This window comes from Elephantulus edwardii, unplaced genomic scaffold (genome assembly GCF_000299155.1).
Source record: "Elephantulus edwardii isolate Elephantulus edwardi_28Jun2011 unplaced genomic scaffold, EleEdw1.0 scaffold00112, whole genome shotgun sequence".
In the NCBI taxonomy this organism is placed as follows: domain Eukaryota; kingdom Metazoa; phylum Chordata; class Mammalia; order Macroscelidea; family Macroscelididae; genus Elephantulus; species Elephantulus edwardii.
Window position 1 is genome coordinate 10,435,726 of NW_006399862.1, and position 17,604 is coordinate 10,453,329.

General features: G+C 39.7%; 1 pseudogene; it reads left to right on the top strand.

The window, feature by feature from the left end:
• The first annotated feature begins 246 nt into the window (after positions 1-246).
• On the top strand, positions 247-16,564 carry LOC102865550 (annotated as a pseudogene).
• The last annotated feature ends 1,040 nt before the right edge of the window (positions 16,565-17,604 follow it).

The following is a 17,604-nucleotide window of genomic DNA, read 5'->3' on the forward strand; positions in this document are numbered from 1 at the left end:
GCCTAGCTCCTGTGGTCCTAACATGTAACAGCTTATATGAGCTGGCCTCCTGCAGCCCCAGCATTTGATAGTGTGGAAGGCCTGGCCCGTGAATATCCAGTGCTCACAGTTTATAATAAGTCTGACTCAGTCCTGCTCTCTTACTATCTTCACATACCCTCCTAGCTTCAGACTCCAAAGCAGCCAACGGGTTTCCCCAGGCTACAGCCACCGCCCTCACCGCCTGCTCGTCCGCTGCCCTGCGCCATGGTGGGCTGCATGGCGTGGGCTCCGCCATGGTTACAAGCACACCTCAGCCTCGCCACTTTCTGATGAGAGCTTCTGTGATCGCGCTGCCACGCTCTGTCCTACAGGGCCGCACCCGGCTGGCGCTCTATGTGGCCAGGCTTAACGCACTCCTACTGCTGCTCTACCAGCCGCTGCACTACCCGATAGCCATTCAAGCATGTTTCCTTGGTTTTGTCTTTGGCTGTGGCATGCTGCTAAGTTTTAGCCAGTCTTCTTGCAATAACTTTGGCGGGTACATATGCTCCCTGTCGTTATTCCACTTTTCTGAATACCTAGTGACAGAGGTTAACAATCCCAAAAGTCTGTCCTTGGACTCCTTTCTCCTGAACCACAGTCTGGAGTACACTATAGCAGCCCTTTCTTCTTGGATCGAGTTCACACTTGAAAATATCTTCTGGCTAAAGCTGAAGATGGTCAATTTAGAGACTGCAGTGCGCCTGCCCCAAGGCATGGTATTTTTCAGTCGCTTCCTATGCATCTGAAAGCTAGACAATGAAAAGGGAAGATCAAAGAAGAATTGATGTTTTTGAAATGTCGTGTTGAAGGAAAGAACTGATTATGTTATGGATTGCCAAAAGATCAAATAAATATGTCTTAAAGGAAGCACAATCATGAAAGGTGAAACTTTGTCTCACATAGTTTGAGTATATTTTCAAGAAGAACCAATCCTGAGAGACATCAATCTAGGAAAGGTGGAGGGTCAGACAAAGAGAGGATGCTCTGAAGAAGACGGATTGATGCAGTGATGACATATGCACTTGAGCATGACAGAGATCATGAGCATGGTGCAGGATAGGGCCAGGTTCAGGTCTGTGGTTCAAGGATCGCTCTGAGTCCTAGTCAACTTGATAACAGCTAAAAACAGCATGAATACAGAAATAGTGAAAGAATGTTTATTTAAAATAAGCAAAGAGAATTTAAAAACAAGTTTAGAAAAACCAGCATATAACACAAATGTCAGATAGCCTAAAAAAATAAAAAGGTCTTTATTAGCTGTTTGACAAAACCTCTATAAATGTTTCATTCCACGTTTTATATGCTTTTATTGTTTTCTCTCATGACAATTTTGTAATATTCTTTTCTATACATATTTAGAAAGATTATTTTGATTTTCCTATCACTGCAGATAAAAAACTATTTATTATTGATAATTTAGAAAATTTCTTTCATCCAAGCAACACAGAACAATGCTATGTGCATTTTTAATATTATCAAAATTGAAAACATCCTCTATAGAATATCTGTCACAAGCCAGCTGTAAGATTCAAGGCATCTCATATTCTTTGGGAAGAGATGAAACTACTCCTTGAATTAATGACACTCAGTGACCAAAAGCCTTGAAAGGCTTCTATTTCTGTCACTCCCCTCTGGGTCTTTAAAGCCTCATCCTTACCCACACTGAGCTTCTCATTCGATCCCAATGCATAATGCCTTTCTCTGGGACATTGTTGTTGTTGTTGTTATGTGACATCGAGTTGCATGTGACTCATAGCGACCCTATGTACAAGAGCTCTAAATGCTGTTCTATCCTGTGCCAACCTAGCCATCTCAAACACACTTACTCCCACCGCTCCAGTCACAGAATCGATCCATCTCACCAAAGGTCTTCCTCTCCTTCGCCTCCCCTCCACTCTGCCAAACATGATGTCCCTCTCCAAGGACCAATCCCTCCTTGCAACATGCCCAAAATATGTCAGACGAAGCTTCAGAATCCTTGACTCCAGGGAACACTTTGGCTTCACCCTCTCCAGGACAAACCTGTTTGTTCTCCTGGCAGTCCATGATATATTCAACACTCTTCTCCAGCACCACAGCTCAAAGGCATCAATTCTCTTTCTATCAACCCTATTCACTGTCCAACTCTCTGATGCATAGCACATAATTGCAAAGACTATAGCCCGGATCAGGCGCACCTTAGTCTCCAGTCTGATATCATTGCTCTTCAGTACTCTTGAGAGGTCCCTCACAGCTGACTTTCCCAATGCAATTCGTCTCCTGATTTCCTGGCTGCTGTTACCAAGAGTGTTGACTGTGGAGCCAAGTAAATTAAAACTGTTAACTCTCTCAATATCTTCACCATCCATGCTGATGCTGCCAATTGGCCCAGTGGTTAGAATCTTTGTTTTCTTGACATTTAGCTTCAGTCCATATAGGAGGCTGTAATCCTTAATCTTCTGCAGCAAAGCGCCTCAGGTCCTCCTCAGTTTCAGCAAGCAGGGTTGTGTCATCTGCATAACGCAGGTTGTTGATGATTCTTCCACCAATCCTGATGCCACATTCCTCTCCGCATAGCCCAGTGTCTCAGATGATCTGTTCTGCATACAGATTGAAAAGGTATGGAGACAGAATACATCCCTGAAGAACCCCCTTCTTGATTTTGAACCATGTAGTGTCTCCTTGCTCTGTTCTGACAACTGCCTCTTGATCCAAGTATAAGTTTCGCATTAGCACAATCAAATGTTCTGGGATTCCCATTCTTTTTAGAGTCAGCCACAGCTTGTTGTGATCCACACAGTCAAAAGCCTTTGCATAGTCAATGAAGCACAGATAGACATTCTTCTGGTATTCTTTGCTTTCTGTTAAGATCCATCTGACATAATATCCCTAGTACCACAACCTCTTCTAAATCTAGCCTGCACATCTGGCAGTTCTCTGTTGACATATTGTTCCAAACGTTTTTGGATAATTTTCAGCAGAATCTTGCTTGCATGTTATATCAATGATATTGTTCGAAAATTTCCACACTCTGTTGGGTCACCTTTCTTTGGAATGGGAAGAAATATCGATCTTTTCCAGTTAGTGGGCCAGCTGGCTGTTCTCCAAATTTCTTGGCACAATTTAGTGAGCACATCCAGGCCACTGTCTGTTTGTTGAAATATGTCAGTTGGTATGCCGTCAACTCCTGGAGCCTTGTTTCTTGCCAATTCCTTCAGAGCAATTTGAACTTCCTCTTTCATCACCATAGGCTCTTGCTCATATGTCATTTCATTAAATTCTTCTGTGTCAGCCAATTCCTTCTGATACCGTGACTCTGTGTATTCCTTCCATCTTCTCTTGGTACTTTCTGGATCATTTAATATACTGTCCAAAGTATCCTTTAAGTATTGTCACCCGTGGCTTGAATTTGTTTTTCAGCTCCTTCAGCTTAAGAAACGCTGAGTGAGTTCGTTCCTTTTGATTTTCTGACTCCAGCTCTCTGCACATTTCATTATAGTATCTTGTTTTATCGTCCCAGGCTGCCTTTTGAGATTTTCTGTTTAGCTCTTTGGTTTCTTGGTTTCGTCCTTTAGCTTTGGCTTCTCGGCACTCTAATGCAATATTCAGAGTCTCATCTGACATCCATCTTGTTCTTTTCTTCTTTTTCATCCTTTGTAATGATCTTTTGCATTCTTCATGGGTGATTTTCTTGATATCCTCCCAGAGCTCATTTGGTCTATGCTCATTGGTGCTCAAGGCCTCAAACCTGTTCCTGAGATGGTTTTGAAATTCGAGTGGGATAGACTGAAGGTCAAATTTTGGTTCCCATGGACTTGATTTAATTTTCCTCAACTTCAGCTTGAACTTGCATGTGAGTAGTTGGTGGTCTGTGCCACAATCAGCACCTGGCCTGGTTTTCACTGCTGATATTGAGCTTCTACAAATGGCAATTCTCAGTTTGAATCAGCTTTCTTCCCTCCTTCCTCTGCACATTCGTCAAGATCTGAGCAGACCCTGCCACCCTGTTTGGTGCTGCTTCTGCCTTTTATTCATGCTCTAGAAGAAAACCTCTTCAGTGATGCTAAAGCTCCCTGTTCATATGTCTGCCTTCCTCACACAAGTGATTTCTCTGAGAAGCAGGAAGTTCATCTTCCTGTCTGCCCACAAAAGATGCTCTGCCAGCCCAAAGCCATACAGTTCAAATCCACCAGCTGCTTTTCAGGAGAAAGTTGGGTAGTCTCCTCCTGAATAATCTTTGAAGTGGTAGAGCAGAGGTTTTTCTGTTTGCTCTATTGAAATAACGTAGAGTAGCTGTGATGGTGGACAACTGGGCCATAGGTGTGTCAAACACCATAATTGGCTACCCATCATAGGCAGTGTTTATTGGAGCTCCCAGATTGATTCAGGTTTGGAAGCAGGACTGGCATCTACTTTCTAAGCTACATGCCTCTGTAAAGTCTATAAATTTAGAGAAATTATGATAGTTATGGAAAGGCTTCAGGCCTTTTGTTCATCTTTTGTTTATCCTTCCCTCATGTGTACTTGGTCTATGTGGTGAATGAATCATTCAGGAAGTTAGACTCTATGAAGAAACATGTGGCATCAGAATAGGAGGAGATTGAAGAAGCAGTGGAATGCTCCCAGATGGGTGTTTGTGTGTGGTGAAAGCCAAAAGAATACATTATTATGGAGAAATGTGGATTTATGGAGCTCATGGAGTTTGAACCATGCTTTGGTTCTTAAATTCGGTTGGGCCTGTTTTTAATTCTTTTTGGTCAAACTTTCTTCTAGGTTGCATAGCACTGGTCTGTCCATTTGCTGTACAGATGTAACTCATGGTTGCTGTGATGCTGAACACTGTGACACTGATGTGTTAAATGTGATAATGGTTACCCATGGTGGACAGTGTTTGGTGGAGCTACCTGATTATAAAAAGCTTGAAAGCAGGAATGGCATCCACTTCCGTAATAGCTTGCCTCTAGAAATCCTATGAACTTGGAGAAAAGATGAAAGTTACACAAGTAGTAAGGTCTTTTGTTTATAGGGTCACTATGATTTGAAAATACTTAACAATAACAACAACATATACCTGCTAGAGCTAGGGATTCAACTATCAGGTTTCTAAGTCAACAGTACCTAAAAATAACAACAAGAAGTAGACATTGTTTCACAGCATGGATTTTGAGAAGTACCACAATTTCTTAAATTTTGGAGACATATTTTATTCTACTCTGATTTCTTAACTCTCAGTTGGTGTTAAAAACAGTATTAGTGATTTATTGGGTGCATACGTTTCATAAAAATGGGGGTTTATCAGGCCAAAGTCAGCATTGGTTACCTTCCACACTGTTTCTTGCTCTGCTGTTCTGGGACAATGATAAAGTTGTCTCCTCTCAAGTCACCTTTGGATGACATTTTGGCCACTCTTTCCTAACCCCTTCCTCTGGCCTTCTGTGTAGTCACAAGTGGCTTTATAAGGGGGAAATAGGTAGTCTCATCTCATAAAAATGCAATGCTTCTGAAAGCTTACAGAGGGTTACTTTATGTCAGAATTGACTTGATAGCAAGTGAGGTTAGTTTGGGTTTTGATTTGGTTTAGTTTTTTTCCTTGGTTCCCATTTTCAAGGAGTCCTTGGGTTACACACACAGTTAATGCACTAGGTTGCTGCTATCCAAAAGGCTGGAGGTTCGAGTTCCTCCACAAGGGCTGAAGAAGCATGGCCTAGAAAGCTACTTCCAAAAGCATATGCCTCTGAAAACACACACTGATTAAGGACAAAATTGCACAGTCAGTTATTACAATTATCATCAGTATTTTGTACACATATAAAATGCTGAATTAGCCAAAGTTCTGTAATAGATATACTTATAAAAACTACAAAGAATAATTGCTAAAACTGCTTATATACAAGCAAAAATTCCATGACATTGGGTACCTTAGTTTAAAAGTCAAAGGTCATAGTTTCATTAGACTTACCAGCTGATTGACAAAATTCCTCCAATATACCTGTAAACAATACCTCCAAAGCCCCCCCCCTTTTTTTTTTAACTTACAAGTTTGTTCTCTCTAGGTTTGCTACTTTTACTATAGGTAACCTGAACACTGAGTTCCAGAACCTGAACCCCATACCTGGTTCCAGAGACAAAAGGGAAATATAACTGTGAGCTAAGGAAGCAAATGTGGATGAAGCCTCGAAGTTCAGCCCGCCATCCCCACTGGACTCACCCACACTAACACTTTGCAGTCCAGAGGGCAGAAAAATGTCATGAAAATATCTTCTTTCTGAACAAAAAGGCATGCAGCTTAAACTCAAGACCACCAGTAAAGTGTTAAAGTGGGCTCCCCTTCCCCTTCATCTCAATGCCCCTGTTCAGCACGAAGCAGCCAGAGTCTGCACCCCTATTCCCAAATGGGAAACCCACAAATGAAATAAAAAAACAATCCTTTTTTGGAAAAAAATCATAATTAATCACCACTGGACTATGTCCATCACTACTCTGTCTTTCCCTGTCCCCACCAGATCCTTCTCATTTTCTTTATCCACTCCCTCTACCCACCAACCTGGGATTTTATCCATACCCTTCCTCACCCTTCTGATGGGGTGGTATTAATAAGTTCAGTATTTTCTGTATATGTGACATAAAACTATAGTTATAGAACTGACATTGGTTTTCTCCAGCCTGCATGGCTAGTTGCTTGACCTGAAACTCTTTGTTTCCTTTCTTTAGTAATGTAAAGTAGTTTAAATTGCCTGTTTACCAGGAAAGGGAGTACTGAATTAACTCTTCTTTCAAAACCTATTTTTCTGTGATATGTTAATGAGTTTATAGGCTGACAGTTTACTGGTATCTCTGTGTGAATGGTTTTCTTTCAGATGTAGAAATTCTTTGATTTTACTAACAAAAGCGCATTGTTAAGTGAGTTGGTGTCTTAGTCTGGTATAAAAGCCTAATGACCTGTCCCAGATAGGGAGGAAGTGGTTGAGGCCAACTCGCTGTCCTCCCAGATCTGTAATAAAGTGTGTATGGATATTGCAATCCATTGGTCTTTTTAGCAGTTGACTACGGAAAGAGCCCCTTGTGTTCAGTAAAACTTCTGCTTCCACCTCTTACCCCTTTGGATCCCCATAAATGTGGGTTGCTTTTGGTTTTTTGTTTTGTTTTGTTTTAGTTTTGTTTTTATGGTAAAACAAGAGAAGGAACAACTCAGAAAAGGAAGAAGGCTTTCTCAAGTGGAAATATAAGGATAACATAATATCACAGTATTGTCCATGATGACCTGTTAAATTGATGCAATATTTAGCTCTGTGTATTCACAACAACAATAGTAAAATAAATTGGAAACCTAACAGAGCGCTTTTTGTAGCTGACATTAAATGGATCTTAGCTGAAAGCAGGGAATACCAGAGGAATGTCTATCTCTGTTTCATTGACTATGCAAAGGCATTTGACTGTGTGGATCATAACAAACTATGGCTGACTCTGAGAAGAATGGGAATCCCAGAACACTTGATCATTCTAATGCGAAACCTATACTTGGACCAAGAGGCAGTCGTCAGAACAGAGCAAGGGAACACTGCATGGTTCAAAATTGGGAAGGGTGTATGCCAGGGATGCATCCTATCTCCATACCTTTTCAACCTATATGCAGAACAGATTATCCGGGAGGCTGGGCTCTATGAGGAGAAATGTGGGGTCAAGATTGGCGGACGATTTATCAACAATCCGCGTTATGCAGATGACACAACCCTGCTTGCTACAACTGAAGAGGACCTGAAGTGCCTGCTGCAGAGGGCCAAGGACTGCAGCCTCCAATATGGATTGAGGCTCAATGTCAAGAAGACAAAGATTCTCACCACTGGGCCAATTGGCAACATCAGGATGGATGGGGAAGAGATTGAGATTGTTCACAGCTTTAGTTTGCTTGGCTCCACAGTCAACAGTCTTGGCACCAGTAGCCAGGAAATTAAAAGGCGCATTGCCATGGGAAAGTCTGCTGTTAGGTATCTCTCCAAAGTACTGAAGTGCAATGGTGTCTCTCTGGAGACTAAGGTGCGGTTGATACAGGCCATGGTCTTTGCAATCACTTGTTATGCATCAGAGAGGTGGACAATGACCAAGGAGGGTAGAAGGAGACTTGATATCTTTGAGCTGTGGTGCTGGAGAAGAGTATTGAGAATACCATGGACTGCTAGGAAAACAAACAGATTTGTCCTGGAAAGGGTTAAACCAGGTGGCTCCTTGGAGGCAAGGGTTCTAAGGCTCCGTCTAACATACTTTGGACATGTTGTGAGGAGAGACCGGTCCTTGGAGAAGGACATCATGCTTGGGAGGGTTGAGGGACAGCGCAGGAGGGGAAGGCCCTCTTTGAGGTAGATTGATTCAGTGACTGGGATAATCGGGATGGGAGTATCAGAGACAGTGCGATTGGCACAGGACAGAGCAGAGTTTAGGGCTGTTGTACATAGGGTCGCTATGAGTCGCAAGCGACTCGACGGCACATAACAACAACAAGAACAACAATAACAACAACAGTGCAGTTCTGGTCTGACAGATGGATGTCAGCCTGAAGTCGCCATGTCTTGATGTCAACTCTGTCTTATTTTCCTTCTTTCAAGGTGGTAGCATTTGGGCATAACACCAAAAGCAACTAATTGGTCTTCCTCCTTCTAAGACGTTATCACCTAGAATGTGAGAAAAAGGTAGATTTGGGCCAACTGAAGAACACATCATCCTCATTTCCTTTCAGGACTTAAAATCTCCCCTGAAATGAATTGAGTCATCTTAAAGTGTAGGAATAACAAGGACAGTAGAGGCCTAATCACGTGTCTTTCACAAGAAAGGCATGGATTTATTTCTCTAGACTCAGTGTGGATAACAGCAACAGTAACAAAACTATCATCTACTCTGTCCATCTCCACTAGCCTCAAAGAAGGAAAGTGAAGCAGAAAGAAAGAAGGAAGAAGGAGAGAAATCAGGTAGATGAGGGAGGAAAAGAGGAAGAAAGAAAGAGATTTGTCCTGGGTAAAGTCAGAAACTGAAGAACATTGAAGCTTAGTTACTCTTCCACTATGAGTGAAAAACACAATTACCTCTTCATCTATTTTCAAATTAGTCTGCTCAAGCAAGAAAGTAATATTAATAATAATAATAATTAGTAATACTAATGCATAGGTTAATTTCTTTATTAAATTATTAATATCTTAGCCTGTCACAAATGTTCAGTGAAAGATTGAATCAAAGCATGAATTTTCATGGTTAGTTCATGATCATGAATCTATTTGGGTTTTGTTCTTTAACTATATAAATATCATTCTGCGAAAAATACAATAATGTCCCTTTCCTCACACCTAACAGCATAGGTAAGAAGAAGCATCAAAAGCCATTTCTTACTGTACTGAGATAATAGATGAGATGCTTTCAGTTCTGCTGTGTAGATGGAATCATCACTCCTGTTGCAGAAAAAGGTATTGTATTTACTCTATATTTTCCAGAGTGTGGTTAAGATGAGATCTTTCAGGGTTGGTTTCCAGTAAAAAATGTCCAATTGTAAGTGTATTTCATGGGACAAACAAGATAAAACAAAAGTCGTTTGCTCTTCATCAAAATTTCTTTTTTTATTATACTAGTTTATTTACATAATTCAAATACATTGTTTTCCAGAACAGATTCTTCCAACTTCCCTCACTCTCCCATTTAATTGTATAACTCCATGATTTATTTCCCCTCCCCATATACATCCTCATTCCTCTGCTTCAACTCTGCCCCCCCTCCCCGTATCTTCACACTCATTCTACAATAATGGTTTTATACAATATTTGTCCTTGTGAGACTGAGTTCATTCAGCATAATTCTCTCTTGTCCCTCCCAAGTTAGGTAAAACTTCTTTAAAAGAATCTGGATAACTATGCCATAATATCGCTGATTAAGGTACTAGAACAGATATCCAGGGCAGCTCGCACCCCTGATGTAATATATACTGTTCCAAGCAAGGTTGATGTTTGTAACTTAAAGGAGAAACGGAGGCTGCACTCCCTCACATCATTAACTTATGTAGCAGAACAAAAAGGTCCACCAGGGATATTCCCTAGTTAGCAGGACTTATTTAAATTCCTTTCCCTCCCCCCCTTTTTTATAACCAGCACCAAATTATCAGTATTGATAAACTATTAGAAAATAAAATAAGAGACAATTTTATTGACAGCTAAATGAAGTAATGCCTGGGTTATGTTGGTTTTCGGCAATTGAGCTTTTTTTAATTCATTAAAACTCCACAAGCAGCATGTATTAAATTTTTATATATGCACTGTGCACTGAAATCTTTATCTACATTAGCTGAGACACCAATTTGCACCCCTGTTGCACCCTAATAGGCTGATTTATTATGGTTTCCTAAGGCCTATTAATGAAAAAGCTTGGAGTTTTTTTAGTAAATGAAATAAATTTCATTTTTAGAGGCAGCAGAACTTGTCAAAGCCCTTGTCTCTCATTTCCTCCTTTGTCAGTGTGGATGGATAGCGTGAGCTCTTGTGTTGTCTGCAGCAGCCAAGGCTCTTGATAGACAAGCACAAGAGCTGGAGACTGCCTGGATGTCTGCACAAACTCAGGGGAATAACAAAGAAATGTCATGGGATTCCAGAGCTTTCTGCAAAGGGGAAAACATCAACAGAAAGCTTTCTAAAACTGAGTAAACAGAAACGAAAACAAGAAAGCAAAACTTAAAAAATCACAAAGCTGACAAGAAGCAAGGATCCAGTGTGGCTACCTGTACTCTTCATCATTATGAGCAATTTCCTGGCCCAGCTCCTTAATTCTCTTTCTCCCTTGTTTGAATGCAAGTTTCTATGAAACTCCATTTATTTTGCTCATGTGGCATCTGGATTGGAGGAAGGCTCATTAACAATCTGCAATGTACAGTTTATACAATCCCACTGGCTGAAGTAAAGAAAACTAGAAGCAGTCACTAAAGAAGCTCAAAGACTGTGACCCCTTTAAGTGCGGCATACATCTCAACATCAAGAAAACAAATGTCCTCCTCACGTCTGAACGCTTAAAAGACACCATGATAGATGGAGAAAAGATTGAAGCTGTTTAGGATTTCATTTCATTTGGATGTACAGTCAACATCCATGGAAATAGCAGTCAACAAATCAAACAATATATTATTGCATTTGAAACTCTACTGCCAACAATCTCTTTAAGGTGCTAAAGAACAAGGACGTCACCTGAAAGACTAAGATTGGCCTGACCCAGGCCACACATGGTATTTTCAATTGCTTTATATGTTTGTGAAAGTTAGATAATGAATAAAAAAAAAAAACCAAAAAAAACCTGAAGAAGAGCCGATGCCTTTGAATTATGGTCTTGATGAAGAGTATTTTTAATAGACTATAGGGAATGCAGCCAGAGTGCTCCTTAGAAATAAAGATGGTGACGTTTCTCTCACATACTTTGGTCATGTTACAATGAAGGATCTGTCCTTGGAAATTAATATCATGTTTGGAAAAGTGGAGGATTAACAAAAAAGGAGATGACCCGCAATTAGATGTTTGCAACAATGGGTTTAAGCATGGTAGATATTTTGAGAATGTTATAGGGTTGGACACAGTTTCATTCTATTATACATGGAATAACTGTGAATCAAAGCATAGAATAACAACATCGATAGCACTGTACAAAAATAAAAATGCCTCCTAAACATCTAGACCAGAGTCTGAACTCAATAAACATTGTTTTTATTAGTTATCATTGAATCAATTCCAGCTGGAGGCCTTGCATGTGCAGAGGACAGATGCTCTGTAAACATCCATGCAACATGTTGCATATGTTGTTGTTATGTGCCATCGAGTCGTTTGCGACTCATAGCAACCCTATGTACAACAGCCCTAAACCGTGCTCTATCCTGTGCCAATCCACCTACTCCTGTTACCCCAATCACTGAATCAATCCATCTCATCAAGGACCTTCCTCTCCTGTGCCATCTCTCCACTCTCCCAAACATGATGTCCTTTCCAGGGACTGGTTCCTCTTTTCAATATGTCCAAAGTATGGCAGACAAAGCTTCAGAATCCTTGCCTCCAAGGAGCAGACTGGTTTCACCCTCTCTAGGATGAACCTGTTTGTTCTCCTAGTTCTCTAAGCAACATGAAAAAAAAATTCTTAAAAAAATTCACTAAATGTTTGTTTTTATGACTTATATCACCAGTGCAAATGGTTAATACTGTAATCTGATCATTAATCAAAAAATTACTCTTTGATGTTTACCTCATAGGTGTCTCAGAAAAAAAAAGCCCTGATGATTTACTTCCTTAAAATCAACAATTGAAAACCCCGTGGAGCACAGTTTTATTGTGATACACATGGGATCCTCCTGAATTGAGCTCTTGTGGCCAAGTGGTAAGTAGCTGTGCCGCAATCCCAAAAGTTTATGGTTCAAATCCACCAGCAGGTCCACAGGAGAAAGATGGGGTTTATTCTCCTCCCATCTTTAAACTGCTTCTGAAAACCTCCTGGAGGGTCAGCTATAGGTTAGCTCCAACTCAATGGCACAGAAAAACAGTCAATTAATAGCTCTGGTGTCTTAATAGTAGGAAGTTGCATTGCTTAGCCAAAAACACATGGTTCAAATCTACCAGCTACTTCTTGGGAGAAAGATGAGCAGTCTCTTCCCATGTAGTTTAATGGCTCTTAAAGCCCACTGGAAGGTCAGCTTTGAGTCAGCGCTGACTCAGCAGTGCAGCACAGTAACAGTCAGTAACTGGCTGCTCATTGCTACCCCTAGAGTCACGTGATTTTTTAAAAAAATCAGATGAAATTAGGGTCTCTTTTTTTTCTTAAAAAAAAAGTAAGCTTAATTGTTCAAGTACATTAAATGTTCCACATAAATTCAGAATTCCATTAAAATCCATGGGCAGACCTAAGGGTAAAGCATTCTCTGATTCTTACAGCACCCAAAAAGACAGTTTAATTATTAGAATTAGGGTAGGACAGAGGGTATATAGGGAGGGCGAGGAAACAGGAAACCGATCCAAGTGGACAAGCTGATTCTCTGCTTACTATTCTTAGAAGCATCTTAATCCAGACAGCCAAGCAAACTATCTAAGAATTAATTTGGTATAATAATTACTAGTTACAGCCCAGGAAGCATTAAAGAGATAATGAGAAATTTTGTTTTTAAGAAAACTACATAAAAATGTCCCTCCTTTCTCCTCCAAATGTGTTTGTTGATGTGTTCATTGGGATGGCTAAAGTGTTCTTCTCTGGGGTAGCTTCCTTGCTATGAGGACAGTTCAGACTGTTCAAAGGCAGAACTCGTACAGAAGCAGACTTATCCCCAAAGTTAAATTACTCATTAACTGTTATGTTAGAATAAAAATGCTACTTTTGAGTGAATTGCAAAAGCATTTGAATACACAGCTGAATCTGAGGAGCCCCAGAGGAATGGGCAATGAACATATCATGTTATTTTGTTAGGTGCTATGATATTGACTCCAATACCTTAAATATAACAGATGTAAACATTACGCAGCCCTGTACCATCCTCATATAGTTATCTACAGGTTTTCATTGACTAATTTTCAGAACAAACTCAACTATAAATTGATCAGATCTATCGATGTATTTAAAACTCTGTATTACTGTATAAGGTTTGGTCTTTTTATTTGGGAACATAGTTTTTAGCTTTTATAAACCTAAAGGACTACATATTATCTCCAAACACAATATCCTTAGAGGATTATAGTTTCCATTTTGTACCAAGAACATCTGATCCAAAGCTAAAATTTTATGAAACAAAGTCTGTCACAAAATCTTGATACTTTGGTAGCATTTTGATGAATCATATGTACACTCAAAATTAAGGAGAAACTTTAATTTACAAAGTTTGTACATTATTCAAGTTTGTGAATTCTGAATGTTATTTTCAAAAGAACAAAGACTTTATTGATATATAGATATATAGATATAGATATATAGATATATATGCAAATGCAGCTGCAAATTTTGGCTTTGCTACTAATTAGATTTCTGATCATAGGTTAACTTGTAAGTTACTTTGATCTTTTGTTTCTTTTCAGCACTTAGTTGCTAATTAAAGGTTTGAAAGTTTGAATCAACCCAGTCTATTTCAGTCTAAAGGCTATGTGATACACTTATGAAAAAATCAGGAACTGAAAATACAATGGGGACCAATTCTACACAGAGACACATATGACTGAGAATCCAGAAATCCTCAGTGGCATATGGCTGAAAATAAGTATCTTTAAGGTAGTTGAGAGATCTTGCTGAATGATTTTATAAGTTACTTAGGGCAGTGCCTAGGAGAGCAAAGTGTGAATCCAGCAAGCAGATATTGCCTGTTTTGCAAGCATCAAGAAAATAAAACTAGGCTAGAACTGAATCAGAGAAGCAAAGCAAAGCAAAAGGTTTTTGGGAGAATCAGCAAGACATTGGCTACATTTTAGAGATAAATCACAAATGTTTGTTTTCCAAGGCAACTTCTTGGGGAGGTTATGTTTTATGGGGAAGGGCAAGCATAGAGCTATAAATAATGAGGGCTGTGGCAGGGATCTGAGAGTCCAAATTCAGAGCAGAAAAGAAAAAACAAAATATTTTATGTTGAGGAAAACATGAAAAATAAAATCAGGGTTCCACTTATTTAGCAATAGTAAGATTTAGATATTGTTGGTTGATGCTATCTAGTCTATTCTGACTGACAGCAAACATTGTGTATCACACAGTGAAACACCTCCTGGGTCTGTGGATCCTCATAATCGCACTGTACTTGATTTAGCCCATTGTTGCAACAGCTGTATCAATCTATTTATTGAAGGTTTTCTTCTTTTGCCACAGTTTCTCCTTCTCCAGGGACCAAACCCTCTTACAATATACCCAAAATATATATGATGAAATATCATCATTCTTGCGTCCAACAAATGTCTTCCCTAATTTTCTTCCAAGATAGATTTGTTTATTCTTTTAACACACTACTGAATATCCATAGTATATTCAATATTCTTCTTCAAAACCAAACTCCACGGCATTAATTCTCCTGCAGTCCTATTAGGCATAGTCCAATTATCACATCTTTCTAAGGCTATTTGAAACAGTATGGATTGGGTCAGGTGCATCTTAGTCTTTAAAGTGGCATCCTCGCTCTTTAGCACTTTACATAGGTCTTTGGAAACAGATTTGCCAAGTGTAATTTTAAAAATAAATACGTAAACTTTAGGCCAGTAAACAATATGTGTTCCCAGAATGACAAACCTTGCAGCAAATTCTTGAGAGCTTGTTCGGAGGTTCTAGCAGGGGAGCGCAGCTACTCGTATACCCTTGACCGAAGGACAGTCTTCCTTCTATCGGGGATGGTCATTCTCTTCAACCGATCGAGCAGCTTCGGGAGGGATGCACATGGATCGGTGAGGGAGGAAGGGGACACCCGCCTAGCCAGCCAGATCAGCCGAATCAACCCTGGCGATCAATGGGGTGACAGATGTCGCAGCCAGATAGCCCTCACATCCGCAGCAAATTCTTAAAGCAAATGAAAATGCATCCAATTCACAACGAAAGAAACACTGTGGGCCAACAGCCAGAAACTCTTCTCGGATTGATTTTGTGTTGTTGTTGCTGTTGTTAAGTTAACCAACTGGAATCCTTTTTAAAAATGGCATTATACTAAACCTTTTCAAATGAAGGGTTTTCATTTAATGGGAAAAATCTACACTTTTTCATAAGGATGGAGTTCCCTATGTCTGGCTTAATTACTCTTGGAAAAGAAAGTTCCTTCTTTATCTTGAGTAATGGCCCACAGTATGGCAAAAAATACCTTAACCATGAACGACTGGAGCCTGAATGGGTTGTAGAGCAAGAAATGTTTCTGCTTCCAACAAGGTTCGTAATGTAGCGAATCTTCTCTGAGAGATACCACTAATCTTACCTAAGAGGATGGAACATGCAAGAGAAATGGAAGAATTACAAATTAAAGGCCTGGTATAATTGACACTATTGTTAAGGAAGGTCTTAGTTATCAAAGTGCAAAAGATTCAGCAGCAGCTAGTTTAAGCAATGAAACAACATGCCATGGGCGGTTTCTGGAATTCTTGCTTACTTTAGGAAATTATGATGGGCTAATCAAAGAGCCCTGCGATCCTATCATAGAAAGAATAAAGGGAGTAGTGAAGAACAAAAGAGTCTAAATCACTCATTCCTAAAACAACTGTCACTAAGAGCATTGGCAGGTTAATTAAGAAGTTCTGTTGGTGATGAGGCCAGCATATTTTCTTCTGGAAGTTACTACTTGTTAAAGGAAGAGCGTAACTAATGGTTGCTGAATATTAGCAAGCTTTTCCAGTAGAGTGGGTGCTACATACATGTTATTAGTTAAGAAAGAGAGGCAAGTCTCCCTTTACTCAGCATAATCTTATAATAACAAAAATGCAGCCCTGTAACTAATTGTATTTATTGTCTACTTGTGAAGTCATAAGACAGAAAATGCAGATTCTCACACTTCCAGGTGGTAACTTACATTCCCCAGCTTTTCCTTCAAGGAGATGAAGAGAAGGTGCTGTTGATTAATAGATAAACCATAAGTAGCATCAACACGACACCTTTGATTACAAGAAAAGAAAGCCCTAATACAAACAATAAAGATACATTATTGTTGTTGTTAAGTGCTGTCAAGTCCTAGGTGACTCATAGTGACACTATGAATGAAGGCAAGCTATTACGGAAGTGGATGCCACTCCTGCTTTCAAGCGTGTTTTATTTATTATAAACAATTACATTACAGTACAGACTTCAACAAATATAAAATACCAATGATTAGGCACACTATTATTTTATGAACCGCAAAAAAAAGGGGGGGAGAACCCTGGTGGCCTAATGATAAGGAGTTGCATTGCCAACCCAAATGCATGTGGTTCAAATCTGCCAGCTGCTCTGTGGAAGAAAGATGAACAGTCTCTTCCCATGTAATTTACAGTTTCTAGAAACCTACTGGAGGGTCAGCTATGAATTGGCTCCAAGTCAACAGCATATTACAACAAAGAGGGGTGGGGGAGGCAGCATCAATGAAACTGATTCAGCACTCTCTGATGACTTAAACCATTCTTTATATGCTCTCTGTGTGTGTGTGTGTGTACACACAAACATACACAATGCTGAATCAGGGAGCTCTGGTGGCCTAATGCTAAGAAGTTGGGCCACAATCCCAAAGGCATGCAGTTCAAATGAATGAACAATCTCCTCCTGTGCAATTTACTCTCTCTGAAAATGCACTGTAGGGTGAGCTTAGAGTCTGTTCTGACTTGACAGCACACAGCAATGGTAACATGCATTTAAATCATATATCAAAGACACACATGCACACACACAACACAACCTTAAGTGAAATAGATGGGCTCAAACTTTCCTAAAAGTCTTTTTTACATTCAGTCTCTAAATCTTATGAGTCATGTGTTAAATTCAGAAAAGTCAATATCCTGTATAGTATCTTTTATGATCAAAAGTATTGATGGTGCAGTATTTCTTCAGGATTATTTTCTACTGTATCTTGGATTTTCTTTCAAGTCACTGACATGCAGTAGGAACATTTTGATTCTAGTAATATCCCCATTTTCCAGA